Here is a 20,473-nt window from a genome sequence, read left to right on the forward strand (position 1 = left end):
AAAACATAGCAGCTGACCCTGAGAATAAACTAATAAAGAGTTGGTCAAACAACAACTTGTGCTCTTCCAGCATGCGACACACTAACGCTGATGAATGACGTAAGATGTGCTGCGACAGAGAAAAAAAAACAAAAAAAACTGGATCAGCCCGTGGATCTGTTCATTTTACCGATCCCCGATCCAGCCGTTTTGTCAATATCGGGGCCGATATCCGATCTTAATATTGGATCGGTGCACCCCTATTGATAACGTGTCTACAAAATGACAGTGAAATGTAAAATGTCCGAACAGTCCAAAGTGAAGCCTAAACACATAGGAGGTTAAAAAATATACGGGAGAAACTGGAGCTATTATTTTTGACATTTTTTTTCAAAATATCACTCAAACAATTAATCCATTATTGGAAATGTATTTAATCTTGTGAAGTTACCACTATTCCTCATAGGACTGTGGTACCATCCTTGTTATAAGTGGCACTTACTTTTACATATCGACCATCCACCAGCATTCAAGTCCTTTAAGCACAATAACCAAACTCCAAGTGAATTGTCAAATGCTTTTTGCCACCATCATAAAGGCTCAGATGCAGCACAGTCACATTCGTTGGTTGTCACATTACTGTGGGGTTTTAATTTAAGCTGTTGAAAAGACCTAATTTACATTTGCATACAAGCCAACAAAACTTCATGAGAGTCAGACTCAATCACTGTATGGTGTATTGAACTCCTTCATTTATCAGTTAATTATAGGAATGTTGAATGTGTGTGTTTCCCAGTTCAGTGGAAAGTGTCTGAGGCTTTTCTACCTCCTCATTAAAGAGGTAAATTCGACAAAAAAAAGGACATCAACAAAACCAGAAGATCTGGAAGTAAACTGTTTAGCATCCTCACAGAACAGGGAGTACGCATTGTTGTCTAGCCCTTTAAAAGCCCCTGACAATTATGTCCGATGACTCTGGGCCATGCTGAAGAACTGAAGATTCTCTGTGGAAGCATATCATTAGTCCAATCTGTGGTGTATTTGTGTCTGTGTGGTCCATGGGGCTTCCCGACGCAGTGTTGTTGTTTAGTACAGAGGCCAGGATGCGTGTTAAACAGAAAAGAGGAAAAAGAAGACACAACTCCCTCATCCTTGTGGCTCCTGTATGTTCATCAGGCTATTATATAAAAATATAAATTCCAATAGAAGACATGACAGTTAAGCAGTCATATAGTTTAATTCATTCTAATCTGTATTTTCTTGCAACAGGAAAAAAAAAAAAAACAGAAAAAGTGATGAGATAGTGCTACTTCGCCTCCAGAATAGGCCTTTTTTGATAGTAGATGTTTTGGCATGTCATATAAAGAAAAGCATGGATGTAACTAATAATATAAAGATAGCTAGTTAGAGTCCAAATAGGTCATGAAAGTGGCAGGGTGCCAGCATGCTCAGTATTGGAAACCAAACCTGCTAAATAGAATTTAGCCGTGATCAATTTCATTATTTATACCTGGGATTTCCTACTTTGCGCTAGCTTTGATGCTCACTTAAATCACCAAAAAAACACATATCATGCAGCAGATGTGCAGTTGGAGGGATGTTGTATTTCTTTTAAGTCTAAGTTATACAGTGGTTAAGTTAGCTAGTCAAATGTTGAAGCTAAGACCCATCTAGTGCCTGGTGAACTGAAATTCTTTTGCATATTATTGCAAAATGAAGGTAGAGGAAGCTTGGAATGGCGTCTTGCATGGCTAGTTTGCAAGTTACTGTGGCTGGCAGGCTAAACAGTTATATGCTAGCTTGCTAATACCATGCTAAAAATAGCTAGCTACATCAGCCTGACAAGCAAACTGACCTAGTATAGTACGGCCAGTTATCGAGTATTAAGTATTCGTAGGCTTCTACCAACTTCTGTCTCAAGACTGACTGTGTTTTGGTCAGAGCAGGTTACATTACTCTGGCAAAGAAGGATTGTATAAACCTTTTAAATGATAACTTTCTTATTTTTTTCTTAACTTTCAAATATCAGCTCTTAGAGATTTACTTAACCCTACTGTGTGATTACAATTATGGCAGCATAGTCTCTTGAAATTAATGTATTACTGACAGACAATTTCACTACTATAAATGCTGTGGTTTTGGGCCATTAGGATATTTTGAAAACCTTAAACTCCCTTTTTTTCTCAGGAGTTTCTTCAGCATTCATTTCGATGGTGAAAGTAGGATTAAAAAGGTTCAAGTCAAGGTGAACATGCATTCTAGTTTGAAGAGAAGCTGAAAGTCCCAGAGGCAGAAGCAAGTTTTGTGTGTTGCCTAACAGGGGGGCGGCTTAGCTGAAAAATCGTGCACTTTGTGATAAAAGCATGAAATCTGGGACAGTTAAGCCCAAAGTCAGTCTGAAAAAAACTGGATATCTGGCCATCGTGAATTTTCAACATGGCGGCCGTGGTGGCCATTTTAATAATGGCTGCCACTGGCAACAGTATTTAAATCAATTTTCTTATTTGCATGGTATAAAATATGATGTTGATGATCTTGTTAGTTAAATGTATTTACCATACCTAGTTTAAGGAAGTTTATTCATGAAGAATACATATAAATCAATAAAAAGTCAAGATGATTGCCACAATCAGCATGAACATTGTAATTGTAATAAAGTTTCGTATATTGCATATCATATGGTCGATCTCCATAAATAATTATACATTTTATCATCCAGAAATAAAATCTGCAATGTGTTATAAGCCCAGAATCTTTCTTTGTTCTGGCAATTTAAGAGGGCCACCATTTACTTGCAGATATCACACACTAATGTAATCGTGCCAGTTAAAATTAGCTAAAGGGAATTTAGTTTAATTTAAATCTTTTAAACTTCTTAAACTTAACAAATACTTAAGTCTCAAAAATACTGACATGTTGATGTCACCTTCAAGTCCTACAATTCATTGGAAAGATCAGATGTGACTTGACAATTGCAACATGCCTCGAGTTCATATCTGTCATAGGCTTGGCTAGGTAGACTTACAACTAGAAATATAAAACTTATGTTGAAACTTATTTTGCTATTACAATTAGCTTACAGCTAGATAAATAACACTTATTTAAGAAAAACCCTTATTTTCCCCCCATTGACACCCTGTTACACATAAATAGTTAACGTGGTAACGTGCTAATACCACGTTTCAAATGGTGGATTGCTGTTAATATAAGACTACTTGGTAGGAAGATATCACAGAACCATGTCTGCTTTATTTAGGCTTGAAAATAGATAAATTAAACTTATTTTAGAAAAACCCATATTATTTTCACATTAACACCTGTTCCACATAAATAGTTAACGTGCTAATATGCTAATACCACGTTTCAAATGGTGGACTGCTGTCCTCAGCAAGCCACCCCTTGTTGATCTGTCCTCAATTTCTCCATGCACACATGAGGAAGCTGACACTCACATGTTATGACATGTGGCCTGTGGCCCATGCAGTACAAAATGGTCACCAGAAAATGATGATCCATCCTGTTGATACTGATGTGGTTCTAGCTATGGCAGCAGCTCAAGGTCCAAAGGCAGGAACACAGTGGCCTAACCGTTGGACATCTGAAGCGTTTGGGGAGACTCGGACGAGGTTGGGAACAAATCTGTTCAGTGTGTTCAGCTGCGTTGGAAGCTTTCGGAGCCACGGGGACGTTGTCTGCTCCGATTCAACATGTGAAGTCTGAGGAGGTTGGCTGTCGGCCATCTGAGCCATTGGATTCTCTGATTGGCTGTGTGTTAACTGTATGACCATTCTGATTAGCGGTTTGCTAGCGAATCAGCATGGTGTGTGGGAGGGGCAGAAGACTGCATGGGCTGTGTGGGCTGTCTTTCCGGAGCTTACAAATGCCCTATAAGAATTGTCCTCTGCCCCACATGACATTCTACAGGATGTAATGGCAACTATTGAAAGATTTATAAACCTGTTCTATGATCGAACCAGCACATCCACAGACATAGACCAAGCTAGGAGGAGGTGTTTTGCAAAGAGGCACAAAGTGCAGTCAATCCCTCCAACAATGGCTGACCTAAAGGAGCATGTTAAGAGTGCAGTCTATCAAGGAGGCCATGTATGGGGTCAGATGCTGGTGTCAACACCAGAGCTTCCTTCTCTTTGTGGATGGGGCTGGTCAAAGGCATCTGAGGGTCATTATAAACCATTTTGGACATGCCTGCCTGATGCAGGCCAGTCCAGCTATGAACTTATCTCCTGCAAATGTAGGAAGGATTGTGTTAAGCAGTGTAAGAGCACAAAAGCTGCCTTAGACTGCACAGCTCTCTGTTACTGTGAAGGGAATTGCTGAGAGACTTCCACGATTGACCCCATGTTTGGGCAGTTACGATTGTCAGTTAGGCCCATCTTGCATTGTGAGCTTCCAAACAGGCTAAATACTAAAGTTGCCACCAGAATTCCTTATCATAAAAATGTGTGATTTGATCCCAATATCATTCATATCACAGGAATCCATGCAACTTTGAAGCAGTAACGATTTTCAAACCAGTCATGGTGGCCATCTTGAAAAATAACAACGATCTTGAAATGTATTTGTATCATTCATGTACAAACTCCAAAGAGGTAAATAAATGTAGCTAACTATATGATCAATATCATGTTATAATCAACCCACAAAAGAAAATTCACATGGAAAAAGGTAGTTAATGGTGGCCATTTTGAACAATGGCTGCCACGGCAGCCATATTGAACATTTGCGATGGCCCAATATCTAATTGTTTTGGACTGTCTTAGGCTATAAGTGTTCCAAATTTAACCCTTTTATCATTTAGTCCACGATTCTTTGGAATTATGCTGCTAAGCCGCCCCAGTATAAGGGAAATTTTCCTCATTGACATGCATGGTTTTGTTTTTACATTATTCAGATGATTTTGACCTTGACATGTTTTCATTACAAAAACAACCATGTAAAAATATTCAGTTCAATTCAGAAGTAAATGGTGCCAACGTACCAGCCAAATCATAGGACACGTAAAGGAGTGCTCCCTCGTTAGAGCTTGTTAAAATCTCAGAGGTCGTTAGGGCCCCAGGGCTCGTTAGGGCCGGTAGAGATGAATGGGGGGACTGGTTGCGGGAGGCGTGGAGGCTGCTGGGAGGGAGCCAAGACAGCCTCTTTCACTGAACCCTTTGTCAGAGCTGTCAAAGCCTTCTCATCACACTCAGCTGTTCACTGTAAAGCACACTGATCATTATTAACAGGCCAGAGACAGAGAATAACAATGACTGGGGTAAATCAATATTCTCTTGTTCATTTCACAAAGAAACTACAGAATGGACAGAAAGTTCTCTTCATGCTCTATATATCACACCTTAATTTTGGAGGGATATGTTTGTTTTAGATTAAACTCTATAAATAAGAGTATGGTAGGTCATTTTATCAGATGGTAAAATATCTATCAGAAGGGACTACTCCCTCTTTATATGTAATCAAGAATGGATAGGTCATTGGTCAAGTGCACTATGTTTGGACTGTTGTTTGTGATGTGGCCATTGATGGTGGTGTCATCTGCATACTTACAATTAAGTTGTCTTAATGTCTGGTGGTACAGTCATGGGTGCACAGTGTGCCCCTGGGGGGCTCCAGTGTTGAGCACTATAGTCGAAGAGGTGTGACTGCCCAGCCGAACAATATCTTTCAGAATGGATTACTACTTCTATATATGCAATTATTAACCAGTTATGTCAGTTAGAAAATATTCATTAGAATAGACCACTATGTTATCCACTATGTTATCAAAATAAGGGTAGGTCATTCTGTCATGTAGAACATACCAGACCGTACTATTACCTATGCCTACATGTTTGGATTGAGGGGCTTGCATGCTAATGTTATCAGACTACAGACTGTGTAACAGATAATTTATCTGTGCATAAAAATCAATATTTCTTTTTCCTTTTTTACACCAGAAGCTTCAGCTTGAGTAGGATTGTATGCATGTGAAGACATTCAGTGAAAGAAAAAAAGGAATGCAGCATCTGTAATCAGCCATAAAGCGACTCTGCCCCTCTTCTCAATCATCATTGATTGTTACAGTATAACATCTCTCAATGCATTGCATGGTCACCAAGTACAACCAAAGCATGTGCAAAATCTTCACATTAAGCTACAGTGAGTTAATATTAAATCATATTTGGAAAGGTGAACAGATATCAGAAAGATATGTATGTCTTAATGTGTCGCTTGACTGCCAAGCCAGGTCAGCATATTGGTTAGTAGTAATTAGTGCATTGCAGATTTATTTGATGGATGTCAAATTATTAAGTATCAAGGAATGCTATGTATGAATCCTTGGTATGAAACTGCAATATTCCTGTTCACAACACAGTGAACTATTCCTGGAGGTCACAGCAACACTACGAAAGCCACAAGTTGTTGCAACAGGTCTGCCTGCTGCAGACCTGGGCGTCTCTCTCTCTCTCTCACTCACACTCGCTGGCTTGATTTGTGACTTGTGAAATTGATGTTCGCTGTTGTTGTAGCAGAGATTTTGATCTCTTTGTAAATATTGTAAATATTGTTAAATTATTTTCAGTCCACTTTAGTAGGGGTGAGTAGCCTTTTTCTTTGTGCACCTTTTTCTCCTGTTTTTTTGGTTAGGGAGTAAGGTAAGATAACCTGTTTTTCTGTTGACTTTTGTTTTGAGTTAGGGAAGAAAGCTTTAAAAACCAGCTTGTTTTGTTTATTGTTTTAGGTATTGCTCACCCTGAAGTAATTTTTTTGTTTGGGTAAATAAATCCCCGTTATTTTTGGACTGCATCCGTTGGTTTTTGGTGTTTTATTGTTGGGAGTGGGAAAAGGGAGAGACCAATATGTCATGCCCCGGTATACCCTAGGCCGGGACATAACAACTGTTACTGGCTGTAATTCCTTGTATATTTCAACAAAACCCTCCCACAGTGTTGAGACTTTAAGACACATGCAATTTCATCTGTTTGGGTTTCATCATGATTGTCCATCAAAGTCAAGTTCCTGTGGTCCTTATGTCTCCATACATATCTATGTGTGCTGAGGGTCACAGCAGCGGTTGCTGTCACTTACACTAAGTGGTCTGACAAGTGCACCTTTGGCGTGCATCAACAGCCCTTTCACTTGATTGCAGTAGTGCAGATAATACTGACATCTAATACTGACAGCCTAGCAAAAGGGAGGAAAGAAACAGCTAAGTGACATCTTTACACCTATAAGAGCTTGGATGAATGATGGCCACTTGTGAACATACCGTCCAATGAAAGATAATGTAGATAGCCCTGCTATAGTCCTGTGTTTTATCAGTGTGCTGTCTGTTTTGTGTATAAATGTCTTTATATTGTATGACGTATTCCTAAATATTTAGATATATATAGTATGCACTGAAATACTGCTTTGACCTGCAAGGTGTGTAGAGCAGAGACGGCAACTCTAAAACGGCTTCATGAGATTTATTTTAAGACTTTGTGAGAATTGTAAATCATATCTGTCCATTGACAATTTTTTGGGGGAAAGAAAGTAATCCTGTCATTTAGACAGGCTTTTAAGCAGGAAGAGTAATAGTACTTTCTTGCTTACAGATGTACTAAGAAAAAACTAAAGTCAGAAAAATATGTAGCATGATGACATATGATATATAGATTATCTGTTCAATAAAAAAAATAGGCTACAAAATAAATTGCTTCAAATCTGAACCGATACAAAAGGCAAGACTAAGCCCTGATTAAATACATTTTAACTCAGTTCTTAAATTAAATTTGTATAGGCAATTTGCAGTCTCTGTGTGCAACTGATTAAACAACAGCCTCACTCACTGTGTAACCTTACTAGAATTGCCCTAATAAGATGACCAACCTCAGACAATAAAACAAGAATTGCAGACACTAAATAAAAAGTATGGACACACTGGCTGGTGCAGCAAGCAATGTTAGGCCAGAAAAGAGAAATATGTCACTTCCCATTGATTAGCAGCAGTATAAAGCATCACTAAAGAAAGATAAACTTCAAACTTTGATGTTAGACGTGCATGACTCGATGGTTAAGTTAGCAATGATAAATATGCGACATCCGGTTAGACTTTCAAAATAAAGAGTACTGCCAAACATTTCAAACATGGATAATGACTCTTAATGTTGTGTAACAGTTGCAGTTTGGTTAGGTCTAGGCAGTTACGTTAAAAAGGTTAGAGATATACTGATATTGGCAATAATTGTGATATTTAAAATGAAATATATTGTGTTGATAATACACATATGATAATATTCCCAGAAAATTCCACTGCATCTGCCTCTGAAATCATTTCAGTTACTTTCTATTCTTGCTTTGTGATTATAGGTGGCAGCTATACACCACAACACTGGGTGCCACCCTTCATAAAATGGAAAAAGTTTTTTACAGTTATGGTAACAGACTCTCTGTCCATCTCCCTACACCTGTATTTTGAGTATAAATGATCTCCCCCCCCCCCCAAAAAAAGAGATTAAACACACATTAAACAAAGTTAAATCAGAATTTGACTGAGAAATCTTTTTTCAGATTTTCTATGGATATCATGGTCAAATCTTCAATGTAAATTATTTAGACCCAAAAAAATCGTATAGCAAAAATCTGATATAGTGACATTCTTTTCATGTAACGTATGTCTAAATGTCCATTTTGACTTTCTGTTTGTCACAGGACATTTCCTGGCTGAAATCTCGGAGACGCTATGTGTTGCAAGACAACGCAGTGGTTGCAGATGTTCTTTACTGTATAGTCACATGCAACTGTCAGTGAGTTTGTTGTTGTATTCTGTCTGATTCTCATTATGTGAGCCTTTTGCACTGTTCATTTTCAATTAACCATTTATCATACTACTACAGTCAACCTGTTCCACTACACTCCTCAAAATTGTATATTTTAAAATGAAGAAGGCTGTGCAGTCACAACATGTCATGGATTATTGTCGAAAGCAGCAGAAAAGCTTTACCTCAAGGTTCCAAAGTGAATAAAGAAGTTAACATTACAGGATCCACTATGAGCATGTTAGCATGTTAGCATTTAGCCTGACCCAGCGTGCACCAGGCAAAGCAGTGCCGCTGCTAGCCATTCTGGTGCCCTAAGCACAATTCCTTTATGATGCCCCCACCTCGAGAAAAAAACATTTGTTTTTGCCAGTTTTACTTTTTATTACCAAACATATCACTCAATACCAACAACACAATAGCAGCATCACAATGTAACACATAAGAACAATAAAACGAAAAAGGAGAATCAACTTTGTAAACAAGGTACACAGAACAGGTCACACAGGTTTCTACATTGTCAACTATGGCAAGCTGTTTTAACATTTCAGATATCCACAACGTCATTCTTCCTAGGACAAATGAAGTCACTTTTCCCATTCATGTGTATTGGGCTTTCAATTTCAGATATCCACAATTACATTCTGGATATCTAGAATGAACATTCTAGATATCTGCAATAGAATTCTTACTAGAAAAAACTCCCATTTCAGATATCTTCAGTCCAGTTGTTACTAGTCATGATTTTCATTTCAGATATCCAAAATGAAAAACTATTCCAGATATCCAGACTGTAATTTTGAATATCCAAAAATACAATTTGATTAGTAAAAATATCATTATGGATATCCACTATATATATAAAGGTGTCCACAATTGCATAATACATAATACAAATTGTGGATATCTGTAATGACTTTTTTACTAGTCACAATGTATTTTTGGATATTCAAAATTACAGTGAACTAGAATGTTCATTCTAGATATCCAGAATGTAATTGTGGATATCTGAAATTGAAAGCCCAATACACATGAATGGGAAAAGTGACTTCATGTTGTCCTAGGAAGAATGACATTGTGGATATCTGAAATGACTATTGTGGATAGGAAGAATGTCATATTGGATATCTGAAATGCTAATTTTGACTAAGGGAGGAGCCAAGCCCATAAAAGAGCAACTCACCCAGAGTGTGCTCTCTGGCTGGGCTGCCTCCACCTCTGTACCATGGTTTACATTCAGACATGTTTACTCTTTTGCCTAAAGAGGTTAAAAGTGAAAATAAAACCCTTTTGATTTTGGCACTCTTTGTGTGTGTGAGCTTCCTCTGTTGTTACAAGCCTGAGCCAAGTTGTAACAATATCCAGAATGTAATTGTGGATATCTGAAATTGAAAGCCCAATACGCATGAATGGCAAAAGTGACGTCATGTGTCCTAAGAATAACGTTGTGGATATCTGAAATGTTCTTTTTGACTAGGAAGAGTTGAATTACAAATATCTGCAATACATATCCAGTCTAGCTATTAAATGTTAAAATGGCTACTTATACTTTTTAAGGATTTTTAGATATCTTAAATTTAGTTTTGACTAGTACGATCAAAGTTGTAGATATCTTAAAACTACATTTCTACTAGTAAGAATGTTATTGCGGATATCTTTAATAACCATTTTGACTAGTGAGAAGACAATTTTGAGTAGGAGAAATGCTATTATGGCTATCTAAAATGTAATAATAGATAGGAATGTGGTTCGATTAAATGTTAAAACGGCTTGCCATAGTCGCCTGCTGATGGACTCTCAATGACAGTGCTGTCAGAGGTGGTGGTTCTCTGCTGTGTATCTGTCCCTAAACTGCTGGTTGAGGGTGGTTGATCAGGGTACTGTTGTGTAGTCTACAGACCTGCTGGCCGGCTGGGGTTGATGTGTGCCTGAACTGCTTGTAGATGGTTGCTCATCATCTATATCTTCCTCTTGGCCTCGTGCTCCTCCTTGTATGTATCTCAGCATTGACCCTGCATTAATTTAGAAATACAAAGAAAAAGGATCAGTAGAGAAAGAGACGAAATATTCAAACAAAGAATCTTATACCAAAAAAAAATTACATTTAAAACTTAAAGCATGCAACCAAGGAACTCTCCTCCTTTATTACTTATGTATCAACTATTTGATAAATCTAATCTAATCTAATATAAAAGCATAATAGAATGAGTTGCAATATTGCACACAATTCAACAATAATGTTTTCTTCATATCATTCATAATGACATTTTATATTTATATCTTACCTACAGGAATAAGAGCAAAATGATACACCTCCCGCAAGACTACATTTCTGAATCTTAAACATTATTTTACCATTTAATTGAATACAACTTAAATATGGTTACAAGAGCATTTTGTCTACTACAGAATATTTTTTCTGTTTCACTGGCAGATGTCGTCCATGCCTTTGCATCCTGACATAAATGCAATCAAAACACCAGTTCATTTTGTCATGTAGCTTCTGTCACATTCAGCTGTAACAAAGGTAGCTGTAGCAGTAACACTAAAAATCTGAGTTCTTCAGACTTGACATTATCAAGAGCCATTTTCTGTCCCACTGCACATCGGACACCTCACCTAATTGTGTGAGAGACTGTAGCCTACATTCTGCTGAATTCTACTGAATGACAATTCTAAAGATGGTCGTGGGTTGATTATGCATTGCAAACGCCAAAATATGCTTTCTCAAATGACACTATGCTAGGCAAACTTTGCTAAATGCTTGGCTAAAGACTATTAATCGCACGCTATATGGTAATAAATAGTCTGAATTAAGAGGAATAGTTAGCCTACCTTGTGCATTGACTGCCAACTGTTACTGAGAAAGTATTGATCACTGTCACGTTAAAATAAACCATAAACTACTGCTCAGTATCTAAAGTAAAGTAACAGCTAGCTGGCGTCAGTTACTTGTAAAATGCATAGATAATGTTTAACAGTAAAATCTCAATTTAGCTGGGAGTTATCACATATTTGAGTTTGCTAACATTAGCAATAACTTCTGCTAATTCGAGGTGTATGCATAGGCATATGCTATGCATATGCATTAGCAGCACATTTCCCTTATTTAAGGATGATTAAACATAGACTCACCTGCATGTGATGCACGGGCATCATCTCACAGTTTCTTCTTTCTTTCTCTGCTCCTGACTCCTGCTGTCTTTTCAGGGCCATCTCCAAAACAGTTGACAGCCTGCTGTCAAACTTTGTCAGACACAATCCAACAGACCACTGAGATAGGGAGGGGCACCTTGAGAAGTTGAGTGTGTGTGTGTTTGGGGGGGCACCATCGTTCATACTTTCTCGAGCACTTAAATATATCTCGTTCTGCCTGTTTTGTGATATACATGCCTGAAAAGTGCCTAAAATTACTATGCTGAAATAATACCTGCATTATTATGACTATGATGATTTTTCATTAGGCTATATTTGGTGCCCCCTCAGCACTTGGTGCCCTACGCACAGCGCGTGATGCGCGTAGTGGGTGCGGTGGCACTGAGGCAAAGCTTTGGTTGAGTTTGTCTTGTTTCACTTTGCGAGTTCTCTGAGTGGTGCATTAACTCAGTGATCAGTTACAAGGTACATCCAACCCTTTTTTCATAATGACATGATCATGAATTTCATTGTATACATACAAACACTGTCATACATCTGGCACAACCAGGATGAGGCCAAACTCCTGCCTCCACTGGACACTTTCTCACTTTGTTTCTGCTGTTACTAACAAAGTCATATTTGGTGGATTAGTTTGTGAGTACATCTAATCTGACCTATAGCCCTGGTTTTACACCAAACAGCAATGAAAAGTTGCAGATCCCCCGATCCAAAAAATACATATGGTTGTAGCTTCAAGCAATGCTGCCTTTCCTCTTCATCTGTCATCTTCATTCCAGCTGTGATACAGTAGCATGAGATGTGTATATTCATGGCTACCCCTGTCTGATATTACATGCCATTCATGAGTAGTTTTTTAACTAAAACACAGTGCAGACATCCTATTGGACAGATGTTTCACTGATAGGGTGTCTATGATCTCTGTCCTTGCAGCGCAGAAACACAAGAGCACACAGATGGTTTCCTCTTTCCCCTCATCACCATGTTTAGATTGGAATTAGCTGCTGCACTACATCAATTATGTAGTGAGGCAGCCTCTATCTCCTCATCTGCATGCTAATCCTTTTTCTCTTTGAAACAAAGTGCCAGCCAATGTGCTGGGAGATGCATTTTTCTCAGCATGGTAGAGGAAGTCATGACTCCACTTATCTTCATACTGTTTCATTCTTAATACTGTATCCACTAAAATGTTAAAGATAATACCAAACAGATTCAAGTTACATTTATCCTGCATGCCTCAGCGTAGTGTCCGACCAGTCTTCCAGCCAAAACCACCAAACAGCATATGCCACTCAAATGATTCATTTGAGTGTCTTGAATCTAAAACCTCAGTGGTTAAGGTTTTGTTAAGGTTTGGTTTTGTTAGAAAAGTTAAACAACTCAGCTTACATGAGAGAAAATTCATTTAATATATGGCCTTTGTGTTATGTTGTGGTTCCTCTCTAGGCCCAAATGCAGAGATCGTGGACTGAAGTCAGGGTGTAATGGGATTTATTTTGCAACAGAGTTGGCAGAAGGAAATATCGGATGAGTTGGGCAGGCCAGCAGGTAGGCAGGCAGGCAGACAGAGTTGTCTGGGAACAGTGTGGGAGGAACTCAGGTAGCCAGTGGAGCAGGCAGAGTAGAGATGCACTGGAGGATCTCCAGAAATATACTCGAACGAAGCTAAAGACAATATCTTTGCAGCGCTGATATAATAACCATACGTGGTGAAACAATCTGGCATGGGAGTGGAGATCTGGCAAATAATCAATCCCCAAAATACAAGTGTATTGAGGTGACGAGATTCTGTAAAAAGATAATTTACAAAAAGAGCAATGGCTGTCAACTACTTAGTTTCTAGTGAAAAGGCAACCAGATGAACTCGAAAACAAAAAATGGCTGAACATCTTCCCTGGATTATTCAGCTCAGTGGGTAGAGCTGGTGGACTAGTGAGCGGAAGGTCGCTGGTTTGAATCCCGGCTCCCCTGGGGCAGGACTGAACTGCATGTCGAAGTATCCTTGAGCAAGATACTGAACCCCAAAATTAATCCTGATGTGCAGTTGGCACCTTGTCTGGCAGCCTCTGCCATCAGTAAGGGTCCTGCGATGAGCTGGCGACTCAGGGTGTACCCTGGCCTTCGCCCATTGAGTAAACTGGATTTGGCCCCAGTAAGCCCCGCAACCCCTTAGGGAGGAAAAAGCGGCAACATCCTCACAGATAAGCGGAAAGAGAACGGTTATTGGTAATATTGTAATATTGCAAGGCCCCTCGTATAATCTGATACATTTTGAATAAGTAGTGAACACTGCTCTGTCCAGCAGCTGGGGTGTGGCTTTAGCGCTCTAGCTTCATGGCAGATTCAGCAGACTGAAGCTCGGCTCACACATGATCCCTCTCATGTGTTCTCATGAGGAAGCAGACATAAACAAACTGTGACATTTAAACAGTGATTTTGTTTCTGAGATGTTTGCTGGGTTAATAAAGTGACAGAAATGTTGTCTTTGAATGTAACAATTTACTGTTATCAAAATGTGGTTTACAGGCCCTTTATTCGTCTCATGTCAGTATTGATTTCCTTCCTCTATTTAATAGGTTGGACAGTAAGCTCTACCTATGTGAGTGAATGTGAATCAATGTAATTCTATAGAGGGGACAGATGATATGCAGCATTTTTCTCTGTGGGTTACACATCTATCCCCAACCTTGATAAAAATGAGTTTGATCCTCTTTTTAAAAAAAACTCCCAGCCAGTCGATTATGCATATGAAGCACTGCAAAATTAGCCCCTTTTGTTTGGGTCTTGCATTTCTCTTTTAACGTGTGAATTGGCTCGATTATACAACAAAAAATCTGGCTAATCCTTACATCCCTCTCTGCCCGCCTCCACCCGTTTTCTCTCTCCCCTCTGTCTCTCTTGCTGGATTTCCTCTGTTTTTCTGTCTTGCTGTGGGGGAAACAAAGGGAACAAAAGAACGAGAGGAGACAGTAAGCTTCTCATCCACTGTAGTGAGTGGTGGATTGGAGCTCTCAATAGAGTGCTGGACAGACTGGGTGGACTGGTGGTGCTCTGAGAACTAGGCCAGTGGACTGTTGACAGAACCCCAGAGTTAGGACCAGATGAAACTGGAAGAATTACTGGAAGAAACGGTGTAAGAGGGAAAGGGAAAAATAGTCAATGTATTGCTCGTTATCAGGGATGAGGGATCATTGTTGATCTGTGAAGGATTTAAATCAGGGATGAAGTGGAGGGTAAAGCACAGTTTACCTAGTATTTGTCTTTATACACACACAAAAAAAGATTCAGTTTGAACCCGATTGAAGGAATTAGCGTCATAAATCGCCACCCTTTTTCTCTGACAAAAACACAAATTGGAGTGACAAAATCCATTTTTGGGCTGCCTGTTATGAGCAATATGCCGTACTTCACTGAAAACGAAAGGAAGACGGCAGCGCTACAGCTCAGCAGATGGAAGGTTGGAAGAAGGAAGGGGGGTACGAAGGAAGAAGTAAAGGTGGAGTATCAAGGTGAATTGTACAAAACTGGCAATTTCCCTCATATCATACCATTAATGAAAGACAAAAACATTGTGGATGCGTCATCGTGCACCTGCTCTCATACCATACACTGAGTGCATAGAATCTGGTGTCATTTAAACAACAACAGGATACATTTTTAGTTGTGATATATATTTACACTGGGTTTAATCAGACAGTATGTGTGAGTGTCCCTGTAGATATGTGTGCATGTGTGCATAAGAGGCAGTCATGCATGCCCCGAGTTCTTCTGTGACACAGGAAGTGGTGATGCAATAGTATACAATCCTAGAGCTTTTTCACATACTCACTGTCTCCTGCTCTGTGTCTCTCACACACCCATGCATTTGCCCCGCAGCCATCGTGATATTCCAAGTCCTAGATTCATGTGAGCAGGGCGGTTGTGGTCGTGGTCTCTGGCTGAGACAAACACACATTCGTAGACACATTTATGGAACGTGGCGCTTGCAGCCTGAGAGCTTTGCAACCTTAAATGCTAGAGTGACTCCAGAAGGATTCACACAGCAGATCTTTGACCTTGAACAGACTGCCTCTGTCTTTGTAAGATGATTCAGGAACTGTGAAAACAAAAGTACCAAATGTATAGAACGCAACACCTAATGTACGTACCAGCAGTCAAAAAACACCAGGGATAAATATATATGACGAGTTTGGAAATTATGTTATGCTCTCTATGAGTACCCTTATGTATAAAATATTCGACTGGTTTGACTGATGTACCTTCTGTGGCATCTTTATCGATATATACTGCTTGCATGCATACAAGTAATGACGTATTTAAATTTACACATACAACATACATTTACCACTGATAACCCAAAATGTGGAGACACATTGAAGACCCTACATCTCTAACATGAGTTTTCACAGTACTGCTGCATTTCTCCTCTACTCTCTCATATTAAAGTGAGTTTAGCAGGTAATTCTTGACTTGGTTTAGTCAAAGTTGGAAAAAAAATGCTTTCGGTAGTCAAGTACTGCATGGCAGTATACTAATGCAGTGTGTGTGTGTGTGCGGGGGGGGGGGGGGGGGGTTAAGCAATCACACATGCACACTCAATCATCACTTGGTCACTTGCCACCAGGGTCTATTACTGGATTGAAATGCCTGAAATATGCTAATGACATGCAGGACTGCTCATATGCGTATGTATGAGTGTGTGTATGAGTGTCTGTGTGTGTGTAAGTTGAAGGGCGTCACTTTGCCTTATCTCCCATCCACAATACTTAAGCTCCGTAGAGCACTTCAAACAGCCTGCAACGGGAGGGAGCAGGGTGCATGTGTGTGTGTGTGTGTGCGCACACGTGTATGTTGGTGCAGGATGGTGAATGGTGGAGGGGGTAGCTTTTGGTACCAAGGGGAAATAGGACTGTGATTTCAGACCAAATTAAGCCACATCAAACAGGCCAGATCAAAGAGTATACAGCCCTTACTGTCTGTGCCAGTCTGACATCACGACAGGATGCCCCACCCCCTGCACACACACGCGTACACAGACACACATTTCCTTCCTACTGTCCTCCTCTGCCTTCTTTTTTAAATTATTGCCTGCATTTCCTAACATTTCTATTTTTTGCATTCGCAAATTCTAAGTATCTTCCTCATACTGACACAAATACAACCACCCACCCCATGCACACAATTTGCAGGCATTTAACAGGGTTATGGGTTAACCTGGATCAAGTATAATGTAATATGTGCTGAGGCTGGGTGTGTGTGATAGAGCAGTCATCTAGTCTAAAGGAGGGGTGGGAGGATGGGGGAGCAGCATCCATTAGAGACACAGCTTCAGCTTTAAATCGTGTTTGCAACCCTGGCTGCTCTAGTCGAACCCTTTGATGCTGCCTTATGCCAATGGCTGTCAAGGGTTCTGTACTGTGTGTATACATACATGTGCATATATATATATATATATATATATATATATATATATATATATATATATATATATATATATATGTATATATATTATCTCTCTCTCTCTCTCTCTGTCTTAGAGAATAGGGAATAGGGCTGATGACAGAAAACGTCTTCTTTCAATTTGAGTATAAAGGGAAACAGATTTTATTTCCTCAACTAAATGATGGTCATGATGATCATGATTATGACCATGATTATCATAATTACAAAATCGGTTATTGTTGAAATAATGAGCCATTAACTATTTTAACACTAACTGTTATTCAGTGAAATTCAAAATGTCAGAAGAAAGATCTTATCAGCGAAAAGTACCAATAATGAACTAATCATTCTAGACCTGTTAGATTGTTTTATATAACAATGTAATACGTTATGTTTCAGCATTAATATGTTGCAGTGGGAAGGTATAGTACACATTTTAGGGCTGCAACAAACTATTATTTTAAATTATCCAGTTTATTTTTCAGTCTGTTGATTGACTAATCAAGCAACTGTTCACCTCTACAGATTTAACTATATTACAGACAGGTTGATCCACGACAAAGAATCATTTTTAGTTAAAAAATGTATCTGCAAAGTAACTATTAACCACAGCTGTCAGACCAATTTAGTGGACAATGAACAGTATCTGCTTCTAGAATATAGTTGAGTTGAAGTATAATTGGCACGGACTTTAAATACTTGTAAGGAAGTACAGTACCTGAGTAAAATTACAAATCAATATTCATGTTATGTCAAATGTAATGTCACACTGTGTTTAGATTTCTACTTTTGTATTTCGTGTCAGTAAATTGCTCTGGACTGCAGGGGCGTAGCCATCATTTCAGAAGTGAGGGGGACAAATTATTCAGAGGTCTATTGAGTGATTTATTATCCTCTTGCATTCAATTGCACCTCTCCTTAGTGGCTAAAGAACCACATAACCACAAACAGCACAGCACCAGGGGACCGACTTCACGTCTTTAAAATTATATACTATCAAAAGCCAAAGTCAAAATCTAAAATCTAAAGCTGCCAAACTCTAGTTGAGTTGACACAGAATGACCCTCGAGCATTTACAGGGTGAGTAACCAGATAATTAAATGCCAAATGACACTGAACACGAAAAGTTCTGTAAAACACTGTTCCTGTTTCAAATTATCAGCACCAAAATGGAATGGTAGTGACAAGGTTACAGGGTAATAAGCCACATAATTTAATTTAATGGCAAGCAACATTTTGAAATAGAATTAGGAATACAGTAGTAGTAGTGAAATTGTTGTAGAATTTAACCTTAAAGTCCCTTTTATGCTATCGATATTTTCACTCAGCCAGTTATAACAGAGACGTTCTAAGGATTATGGTCATAATTTCTCCTCACCTGCTGTGAAGACCCTCCCTGTTCATTCCTGCTGCTTCTGGCCTCTGGTCCACTTTCTCCTCCCTGACCCTGCTCTTTCTCTTGTATAAAGATTAAAAAAATATGTGCAAAACAATAGTGAGCACAAGTTCTGTGCAGAAATTAAGGAGGAGTGGGTTTATTCAAGCTTTTTCGATTATTAGTATTTTTTATTTATATTATAAAGTGTTAAAATAAAATGTTTCATCATAAAATAAGTTATTTTTAATCGTTAATTTTCGTGTTCTGAGTTTTCTCTATCAAAATCTTGTGTAAATATGCAATAATTACAGTTTACTATGTGCGACGATATGAATATTGATAAATGTATAGCCTAATTCAACTTGTTAAAATGTACATTTTGCTGTTATTTTGTTTTTTTTTAAATATCATGACACAATGAATGCATTCATCACTCAGTTGGGTATTTACACTGCAAATTTTTCGCTGTGAATTCACAATAAATAATTGGATAAGTTTTGCATGACTTTCACAGTAAGGATTACAGCAATATACTGTGAAATATACTCACAGCAATTTACTGTAATTTCACATCTGTGATATTACAATGCATTGTTGTAAAAGCACAACTGTATACTGTAACTTTACAGCTTCAATGACAAAGCAATTACTGAGATATTACAGTACATTACTGGGGAATTACAACCTTTTGCTGTATATCATTACAACAAGGCCCTTTACTTTTACAGTGTGTGCTGTGAAAGTAATGCACAAGTTGACAGTAATTTACTGTGAATTTACAATGCATACTGTGGAAGTCATGCTACTGTGGAAATCATGCTAACAAACAACTCTGAGGTAAAGTCAATGTTAGCCCAGTGGCATATTTATTAACAAATAAACACTTTTCAACATACAGCAAATGCCAAGAAATTCAAGAATTCAAGAAATTCAACTTCCTAGTCATTAACTTTCCAAAGCCATCTTAAAATGCAGAGAAATTGTGCAGAAACTTGCGATTCAACTACCTGTGTCACAATTCAGCTATTCAACTGCTGTGTCACAATAACAGTAAGGGATGGGAATGAGGCCTACATGGCAAGGTAAGAGAGGAAGGGTGAGAGCGATGAAGGGATGTCGTGAAGGGGTCAGGCACTCCTCTCAGTCTCAAACATTATAATGAGTCCACACGCAACAGCGTTGTGCAAAAAACTTGTAGTGCAAAGTTGTCAAAGTACAAAAAGAACTACTCAAAAATGAGCCTGACAACTGCTGCTGCTGCAAAAAAAAACAAACTATGATGCCCACTCACAGTCAATAAGCTTCCTCAAAAGGGTGCTCACATGAGGGTTCATTGTTGTCCGCTTATTGGTCTTTGAGCCTCTTTCAGGATTGATGCCTAGGAAGCACCTGGTAATAAGCAAAGATAGTTTCAGTTTTAATAGACTTATGTATTGTAGGTAGCATTTATCAAGGTGTTCACCTGTGCTTTTTCCCATATCAAACCCTAATAGACTTATAATCCAAACTTGTTGGATCTTCCTCTCACCAAAACATTTGTTTTAGCCATTTTTAGCCAGGGTGCCTCAGATTAGGTTTACCTAAGGCAAAGTGGTTGATTTTCTACTATGAGGGGCCATATCACCTTGCGCTGCCACTGAAATGCGTCTTCACGCAATTGGCCAGTTGGTAAATTAAACCAAACCCTGTTGAAAGTATGACAAACACATCCTTTTCAATA

The 20,473-nt window shown here is 38.8% G+C and overlaps 1 protein-coding gene across 3 annotated transcripts in view; it reads left to right on the top strand.

Annotated features, from left to right (window-relative positions):
- The window catches only part of mtss1lb (MTSS I-BAR domain containing 2b), a 115,565-nt gene that overhangs the window by 19,619 nt on the left and 75,473 nt on the right, over positions 1 to 20,473 (top strand). The gene's annotated exons all lie outside the window — the stretch shown is intronic.

The sequence above is a fragment of the Sparus aurata genome, chromosome 4, assembly GCF_900880675.1.
Source record: "Sparus aurata chromosome 4, fSpaAur1.1, whole genome shotgun sequence".
NCBI classification, from domain to species: Eukaryota; Metazoa; Chordata; class Actinopteri; order Spariformes; family Sparidae; genus Sparus; species Sparus aurata.